Below are 10,368 nucleotides of genomic sequence, written 5' to 3'. Positions count from 1 at the left end.
AGTTAAAAAATGCGTATGATTTTCGTCACGAAATTGATATCATAAATTTTGTGTTTCTAGTTCAGCTTTCGTCACTCGAAACTTTTACCTCAAAGAGGTGTTTTATTTGATACATACATACACTTCACTTTGCATCGTTAAAAATTAAAATCTTCAAATCAGCAAAAATATATAGATATGCATACATGCAGCTTTTTTCATGTTAGCCGAGCAGAAGATATCTAAAAATATTCGACAACTATATAATACTATTAGAATACCTTTCCCGCCATGTTTAGTGCTTATTTAGTGCATTTTATTCTGGATACGAAAATCTTTTTATACACATAAGTATGTACATACATATGTGTATAAATGCATTGTTTCAAATAAAATATATATCATGATTGAATTAAAGTGAAAATTCAATTGGTTCTATAAAAAATCGTTATTAGTGCGTTACTATTTATTTTGGTTTTTGATAAATACAACAATACTTATATCTTGGACCGATCACTAATGTAATATAGATGCATATTAAATTTTACTGAAAAACAATTTTTGATGTTTTGATTTGTCCCAAGTTTTGGTGCTTTTAGGAAAGTTGGCATCCATGGGGTCTCACATTCGTGAGTACTCACATATACTTGCAATTCGCGCAAAATTTTTGTTTCCCCCCGGGAAGGATTACCTCACCTCATCTACCCAACGGTTTGCACATTTGCCTTTGCCCGTATGTGCACATTATGCCCATCGCTACTCTACGCTATACATCTATAAGTATACTAGCTGTACCCTGCCACGCTTTGCTGTGGCATATTCCTGTTACATGGATGATAAATTGCACTATGCGACAGTCAAAATCGGGATGGGATGAAACCAACGGGAAATGTTATATCGGTAAAAAACAAGTTATACGTGGCCCGGCGTTTCGCTGGGTCACGTCTAGGAATCGAGATATATCGATTTGAAGTTAGTAAGTAGTAGAAGTAAGTAAGTAGTAGAGATACCTTCACTTAATTGTGAATAAAAGCGAAACGCGCCCATCGATTTTCATGATCTATGTCTCATTTTGCTTAAAGGTTATAGTTGTGTTTTTTTCACAAATTATCCAGTAACTTGCCAGCAACTCTCCAGTAACTAAATTTCTAAGAATTCGCTCTCAGATAAAAAATTTACAAAAAAGTACGTGAACCATATATGTAATACTCCTATATTGGCAATAAGAGCTAGTACCGTCCGTAAACACTACAGTACAGATATATCAACAAACACGTACGAAAGAAAAGGAACACATACGTTTATAAATAAACATGTACACAACACATATACAAAAACGGCACTCAAGTACACAATACATTGACAAAAATGGTACTAGACTGTATCGCTTTGATTTCGGAATGCTTACACATGGAGAAGTTAGCTTACTGCCAATATAGAAGTATTACATATATGACGTTAACGCTTTTCCAGTAATAATTTGCAAGTTTCATGAACAGCTGATAAATTGGATGTTTATTCGCAGCATATTCCTAATAAAACAATATATTTAAAATTTAAATATGTTTATTTTGTGAATTTCCACAATAAAATGCCACAAACAGTTTCCTTATTAGTTTAAATTTCATCCAGCAACATGCGATCAGCTGTTTTTCGTACTGGCAAATTCTTACAAGTAAAAATTTATCCAGTAAAATCCAGTAAAAACTTGCAACTTCAGTTGTCATTTTTCGCTCTCTCAATTTCCCCTACTTTGCAAGTTTGTGCGTACGAAAACGCTAAAACATGAAAATTCGTAAAAAGTTTTACGGGATTTTACTGGAAATGAGTAAAAAAACGCAACTTATGTGACTTGGTGTGAAAGTAATACGACTTGCCTTTTTTCCGTTTTGGATTTTTTATGAAATTAAAAAATAAAAAAATTTAATATTTTAGGCAAAAAATATTTTTTTATTCATATATTTATTTTTACCGGCAAAACTGTTGATTATATAGAAAAACGTTATATGAACAGGTTAAAGGAATTGTAATTTTTAATTTTTTTAAATTTGTTTGAGCAAAATCGGACTAGTGGTTCTCGAGTTATGTAAAAAAAAAGACCACCAAAGGTGACAATTTCCCCTATATGATAGTTACTAACTTCAAATCGATATATCTCGATTCCTAGACGTGACCCAGCGAAACGCCGGGACACGTATAACTTCTTTTTTACCGATATAACTTTCCCCGGTAGTTTGAACCCTTCCCGATCACTGACCCCTACCATTTGTCTCACAGTGTTATTAACGAAACAGAGCATACGTTTCATATGAGTTTGATTTTGTAATAAGTACTTGTGTGCACACAATATTTGTCGTGTTTCCATTCTCTGCATTAATATAAAGGATATCTGGCGCCGACACGGGAACACGCAACATCTAAGAACCAATCCGCATCTCAATCTAAACCACACTTTTCCAAAGGATAACCTTGAGTATTATTGATTGTGATTCCGAATACGAATCGAATTGGGAATTGCAGTCTTTTAAATCGAAATGGTCTATCGGTCGGAATCATGGGAATTCTTCTCCTTTGAAAGGCCACGTAAAAATCTTTACTTACACTACGGTCTCCATATGATTAATATTCCGCAACGTGATAATTGGCACACCTAGTTTCAATTTAGTATGAGGGGTCATCCCCGGAAGATCAATCGAGTTCAAAATTTCGTTGGATAATTAACTGATTCGTCTTCTTCCACAACGGTGTTTATCGACGTATATGTTGTTGTTTAAGCGACTTATGCATTTTCCGCTTAAACAAAGAACAGCGAACACATAGACGCACCTGTTTTTAAAGGTAATTCGCTCGTTTTTTATTGGATATGAATTTTTTATGCAATTCTCAAATATCTCTTCGCTGAACTTACGCTAACCCAGTTTGTCTATCACACGGTGCTTTAAGCATCACCCACACTCCACTCCCGGTGTAATTTTTGGCATGGTATTAAGCTACTGCTTACAAACCACATTGGGGCTCTGCACGAATGCATCCCTGGATAAATCCCAGCTCATTGCCCAGCAGCCTAAGGCAGCTAGAGCATGACTGCTCCAATGGAGTCCCCCAATGAATACACGGTGAAAGGGTCACATCTTGCGCTACCGCTTCATCAGCCTGCCCGCATATCTCTCTCTCTCTCTTTCTCTCTCGCATATCAGGCATATGTAGTGCGTGGCTGACTTGATGTGCACCTTTAACCATACGGGCTCATTGAGCTCGATACATACATAAATACTCGCATAGGTAATCCCTACGCCCTCAACTAATCTATCTCGACCACAACTCTAAACCTGGTCTCCCGCTCTCCCTCAGCTAAACAGTTATTTCCTCACTTTGAATGCAGTGAGTGAGCAAGTGGCCTGACAGTCTGGTAAAAGAGCAGACGAGCTCAAGCAACGACTGTTGTCAATACCACCCTTATTTAGTTGATAGACATCTTTATTCTTCGCAGCAAGAATAGCTCATTCACTGAGCCTATAATTAATTTTCTTAATTAAGAACCATTCTTTCGATCAGTTCTCCTTTCGATGTTCCTTAGTTAGAAAAAATTATAAGGCAATAAAATTCGTCTTAATCTCTCGTTGGCTGGCAGCTTTCCGTGCCCAATGTCCAGTACTTGAAAGCGAAAATACCTCGGCTGCAGTGTATATATGTATGTTCGTCTTGCCACATTGTTGACTTTTTCAGGCAAGCATTTATCTTGTGTTAATCAAGAAATTTCAGACAATGTTTGCGTAAAATCTCCTGAGTGCAATATCAATACATTCCCGAATGGTTGAACGTTTCCATGCAAATCCCGCGACAATGGATCAAGGACCTCAAGCAATTTTTTATGTGCCATCGTGCACTCATCCCAAATAATTAGTTCAAATTTTTGTACTACCTTTTCCATACCGGATGTTCTGGAAATATTGCAAGTAGGAGTTTCAATGATTTATATGTTCAATGGCAGCTTAAGAGCTGAATTAGCAATGCTTCCACCTGGTACCAATTCCAGGCGAAGCGATAGCTAAGGTTATGTAATTATTTGAACGAACCGTTGCCATAAATAATCAATCTGATAAGGAATGTTTTCCTAGTTCCTCCTCGCGCATCAAGAAGAAGGTCCCCCCAACTTCGTCAATTATCATTTCGCTAGCTTAGAAAGAAAAGTTGCTAAAAATTTTACAGGAGAGGAAAAAATTAAGCAAAGCAAAACTCCATAAGAATTAGAAGGATTCGATATTTAGTAAAAGATGTCGTATTATTTTGGCCTTAGCGGATTTGTGGTGCCTCTTTTGGACTTAGGAAATTTTCCTTTTAGGGCTTATGAAGAGGAAAAAATAAAACAAGTACCTTTATAATTTTCGAAACGATGGGTATTCAATTTCTCTAGCCTCCTATATCAAAATATGAGTTTTCATAAAAAGTGGACTTAGCAACTTTTCACTCTAAGCTAGCGATTTGCATATTCTTCCTCTTATTTGTCGCTGTAAACGCCTAAGCCATTTTGGCCGAGACCGACAAAGAACGCCAGTCGTTTCTCTCTGTGCCGACTGACGACAATGGGAAATGCCACGTGAAGCCAAGTTCTTCACCACTTGGTCTCCCCCTCTTCCTCTGCTACCACCAGCGGATTGCGAGTTTAATACTTTCAGAACTGGAACGTCGCTTCCCATTCGAACGACGTGGCCAAGCCCGCGGAGCCGCTGTATTTTCATTTGCTACACTATGTCCATTTCGTTGTAAAGCCCATACAACTCATCGTTCCATCGTCTGCGGTACTCCCGTCGCCAACGCGGAGAGGCCTGTAAATCTTCCCTACGATCTTTCTCTCCAATACTTCAAGAGCCATCTCATCGAATGTTATCATTGTCTAAGCTTCTGCGCCATTTAACAGCTTGGGCATGATGAGTGACTTATAGAGTGTGGTGTTTGTACGTCGAGAGGGAACTTTACCTCCGAATTGCCTATTCAATCCAAAGATGCATTTGTTGGCTAGAGTGATTCTGCATTGGATTTCCATACTGACATTATTATCATTCATAGAAAAATATGTTGTTCTAACAATAAACATTGCCCCGTAAGTGTTGTTTTTTAATAGATGAAAAAGGTTATTGCCAAAACCTCAGTGTTGTGCTATTAATTCACACACAATCATGAGCTACCACCAATTGATTTTATTAAAAAAAATTAAATTACGATTATGTAAAAACACGATGCGAAAAATTAAACGCCTGCGCACAGCTGGAATACGAGAAATATTTGAAGAAAGAGTGTAGAAATGATCCATAACTTGCAAAACATGTTTCGTTTCCACAAAAATAAAGCGAACACTGTTAAATAGAAGAAACAGTCCATGTCCAAAAAACCCGGAGGAACACTGAAAGAATTCTGTGTTTTAAATTAGCATATTTTGAACGAATTCGGAATGTCTAAGGTGGAAAAGAAACCGACCTTCCTATAAGTGAACAATTATAGAAAAAGAATTTTCTTACACTGTATTCATGTCTCCGCCAGCAATTTGTGACGACATCATTTAAAAGCAGCTAAGGAGAACGACGACACTATTTATTGGATGGCACATTCAACGAGCCAATGTGCCAAAATGCGGGTATAAACAATTTAATTTAATATCGGAACCGAGATCATGTAAGTTAATTGATTGGTTTTCACACACTTTTGAAACACAAATTATATGATTTTTTACTGCAGACAAGTTGTTGCCCCAAAACACAGCAGAAATTTTCCAATCAAGGCTGCCAAGTATCCTTAGTTATGAGGTGCCATATTGAGGATAAAAAAGTGCCAAAGAGAAAAATAAAAGTGCCAAAAAAGGTGCCATTCCTTTTAATCATTCACATTCAGCAATAAAATAAAGCTACATTTTCCAAACAAAAGTGCAATGATAAAATAAGATAAACCAGTTGAATAGCCTTTATAAATTAGAAAATTTTAGTTGAGAAAAAGAAGTGCATGCAAAGGGTTTCACAAAAATTTATTGAAATGTTATTTTTTTTACGAAAGTGCCATTTTGGCACTTTGTGCCACATTGAAAAATTAAGTGCCATTTGAAGTAAGATAGGGACGTGCTAACGCGGGCCTCCGCGAAGCTAAGCAAATTTAATGTTTGAAAGAGAAATAATGTCAATGGATTTTATTTCGTTTTTAAAAAGGTAATAATTGTCATCTGCGGTGATAGGTAATAAGGTCAATGGAAATAAGGTGAATTGACTTTATTTCCCACCCTGGTGCGAAATAAAGTCAATTGACATTATCACCTTTTCAAACGCGAAATTAAGTCAACAAAAATTTGGAAATAAAGTCTTTGACGCTATTTCCTCATTCAAATGGAAAAAGCGCCAACAATGCTTAAAGTATGTCGATTCATAGAAAAATATGTTGTTCTTACAATAAACATTGCCCCGTAAGTGTTGTTTTTTAATACATGAAAAAGGTTATTGCCAAATCCTCAGTGTTGTGATATTAATCCACACACAATCATGAGCTACCAGCAATTGATTTTATTAAAAAAACTTAAATTACGAATATGTAAAAACACGATGCGAAAAACTAAACGCCTGCGCACAGCTGGAATACGAGAAATATTTGAAGAAAGAGTGTAGAAATGATCCATAACTTGCAAAGCATATTTCGTTTCCACAAAAATAAAGCGAAGACTATTAAATAGAAGAAACAGTCCATGTCCAAAAACCCCGGAGGAACACTGAAAGAATTCTGTGTTTTAAATTAGCATATTTTGAATGAATTCGGAATGTCTAAGGTGGAAAAGAAACCAACCTTCCTATAAGGGAACAATTACAAAAAAAGAATTTTCTTACACTGTATTCATGTCTCCGCCAGCAATTTATGACGACATCATTTAAAAGCATCTAAGGAGAACGACGACACTATTTATTGGATGGCACATTCAACGAGCCAATGTGCCAAAATGCGGGTATAAACAATTTAATTTAATATCGGAACCGAGATCATGTAAGTTAATTGATTGGTTTTCACACACTTTTGAAACACAAATTATATGATTTTTTACTGCAGACAAGTTGTTGCCCCAAAACACAGCAGAAATTTTCCAATCAAGGCTGCCAAGTATCCTTGGTTATGAGGTGCCATATTGAGGATAAAAAAGTGCCAAAGAGAAAAATAAAAGTGCCCAAAAAGTGCCATTCCTTTTAATCATTCACATTTAGCAATAAAATTGTTCATCGGGCAAGTATGGGCAAGAGCGCAGTTTTCGGGTGTGCCGCAAATTGGTGGTAATAGCCCAGTTTCACGGTTGCACCGATGTATTTATTGGTAAAGAAATGAAAACACGAAAGGTTGTATTAATAAATATAATTCAGATTGGTATATTGTTGTAATATAAATTAATATGTACAAAACTATTTTCAGGTTACCTTATATATGTATAGTTGATTGAGGTGATGAACATTGGTGGCACTATGACGTCTTCTCAAGTGGATGTTCGGAAATCCAGTAAGTTCCGTTCTTTTCTTTTTAATCGCGTTAGCCTTCGAACGGCTTTCTAAGCGAGGGAAATTTTAACATAGCTAGCGTTCGACAATAGAAAGCAGTTAACTATTGTCTTATGTACAAATGTTAAATATTAGGGTGGCTCTTAAATTGCGTATTTAAGACGCTGACCTAAACATGCCGGCCCCCTTGCGGCAAGCAATCTGGAAATTTGCGTATTTAGGCCACCAAGTTTCATCGTTTAGTAAATATGTCTTAAAACTAAAAGTGACGTATCCATTTACGTTCCGCATTTGTCGAACCTAGATTCTAGAAAAAATGTAAAGGAAGAAAAAAGTCACAATAAAAACGTGGTTTGAAATACACAAGCACTTGTTTATTTTCATTTCGGCTGCATTTCTTTATTCATTCTGAACGTTTGGAATAAACTTTTTTGTTTACTTATTCCTTAGAACGTTCCTGATTATATGTTGACGTATATTTCAAACGCATTCTATTTATTCCGGCTGTGAAATGGGATTATCCGGAATGTATAAAGAAACGCAGCCTTCAATTCATGTTATCAATTCAGGTTTCAAGAAAATAAAAAAGTGAATGTTAGAAAAAAAATGTATTGTAATTGTTGGGGGAAGAATCATTCAGCAAGCACCGGATAGCACCCACCCGAAGATTGTATTTTGTACCAGTAGTGGGCCCATGGCACCTGCGGGAAGAGCGCCCAGGAAAATCTTGGGGAAAACGTCGGCCCCAAGAACTACTCGGACTGGCGAAGAAATGTGGAATCGCGGGTCAGCCAGTCTTAAATTTGTATACGCTGCGCCAATCGAAGCGTCGATATTCGCGATCGGGGTAATCTTTTCGTAATTTCTCACTGTAATAGCGTGAGTGGTTACCGTCGCTGTTTGCCCGTATTTTCCACGCATTTTAATAAAGCACCCGCGTTGCTTATTGACGGACGTCACAGTCAAGCGTAGCTCCTGGGCGAGATCTTCGGCTAATATCAACGTTGTTACGCATGGGTCTATGAGTGCTCGTATATGATGCAGTCTTCCATCTCCTGCAGAAGCTTTGGTGTACGGCTTTGAGTTTCGGCCAACGATTATTAATCGAGGCAGGATTTTCGATAACGTCTAACTCTGGTGGAGCTAACAGGTGTCCGCCAACTAAAAAGTGGCCTGGAGTTAGAGGCTCAAGATCAGACGGGTCATTTGAGGCTGGGCTAAGTGGACGCGAGTTTAGAAATGGCTCAACTCTGCAAAGAAGTGTACTGAACTCCTCAAAAGTGTATTTCGAACTTGACGCTATCTTTTTAAAGTGGCTTTTGAAACTTCTCACACCTGCCTCCCATAAGCCCCCCATATGCGGAGCTGCAGAAGGTATGAAATGCCAGGTTAGTGATTGGTGAACATATTTTGATAGCGTCTGTGTCCGCGCGTCGGAAAGAAATGCCTTAAATTCACCTTTTAACGCTCTTGAAGCTCCTACAAAGTTGGTCCCATTGTCTGAGTAGAAATTTTTTGGGCACCCACGTTTGGAAACAAATCGTGAAAATGCCGCTAGGAAGGATTGGGTACTCAAATCACTTGTGGCCTCTAGATGGATGGCCTTCGTAGAAAAACCGACCATAAGACAGACGTAGCCCTTTGAAATTTGGCACCCACGCTCACGATAGCTTTTTATTTCAAAGGGACCAGCGAAATCCACACCGGTATTTGTAAATGCTCGCGAAAACGTGGTTCGCTCTTGTGGAAGGATCCCCATAAGTTGGCTTTGCGACCGTTTTTTGTGAATAGTACATATTTTGCAATTATGGATGGAGGACCTTATTAGTGTTTTCACCTTTGGAATCCAGTATTGGGTTCGGATGAGACGCAACATGAGTTGGTTTTCACCATGGAGAGAGACTCCGTGTACAAATTGGACTAATAGGCGCGATAACCTGCAGCTTTATGGAAGTATGACTGGATACCGTTCACAATATGCCAGATCAAGAGATGCACCAAGGCGACCACCAGTTCTCAGCACATCATCTTTATCAAGCATGGATTTAGAGGAAGGATTTCACTTTTTGACTCAATGGATTCTCTAGCTTTAAGTTTCGCGATTTCTGCTCCGTAATGTTGCTTCTGAGCGAGTTTTATCAGACGTATAGTCGTTGTTTTTATTTCGTTTGACGAAATTAAAGAAGAGTTCGCTCGAAAAGAACTGGTTCTTTGAAGGAATCTCATTACATATGAGAGCACCCTCAAAGCCTTCGGTAAACTTGAAAACCGTTCAAGAATGTCACTAAGTTCGTTTGACGTTGTTGTTGAATGAACGTGCAACCGTGTTTCCTCAATATTAGTAGTGAAGTCTGGCTCTTGTAATGGCCAATTTTCTCTATTTTCTTGCAGCCAAGAAGGTCCTTGCCACCACAACGAATTTTTTACCAATTCATGCGCTAATATGCCCCTACCTGCTAAATCTGCTGGATTTGTGGCAGAGTCGACGTGCAACCAGTTAGAATTCCCTACCTTGTGTATTATTTTTGTAACTCGATGGGGAACGAATGTTGACCACGAACATGGGGGCGTACGTATCCATGCTAAGACAATAGTCGAATCGGTCCAAAGATGTATATTTAGGCCGCGTATGCCTTTTCGGAAGCATCGCAGAATCCGTGAATTTCGACGTTTTCCCTTGGTGAGAAAGATACCCATCGCGGTATGCTTATTTTATCGATTTCTTTATAATTTTTTGTAAAATTCTGCCACCTATCTAAAGTTGGCACGGAAACCGTTTCGTCCCACTTTGTACCCTCCAACCATATATTTTGCATAAGTATTTTTGCAACTATTATTATTGGTGCTAGCCAACCCAACGGGTCGAATAGTTTGG

The sequence above is a fragment of the Rhagoletis pomonella genome, unplaced genomic scaffold (genome assembly GCF_013731165.1).
Source record: "Rhagoletis pomonella isolate Grant_MI unplaced genomic scaffold, Rhpom_1.0 Rhpom_scaffold_00002, whole genome shotgun sequence".
In the NCBI taxonomy this organism is placed as follows: Eukaryota; Metazoa; Arthropoda; class Insecta; order Diptera; family Tephritidae; genus Rhagoletis; species Rhagoletis pomonella.
Note: the sequence above shows the minus strand (reverse complement) of the source record.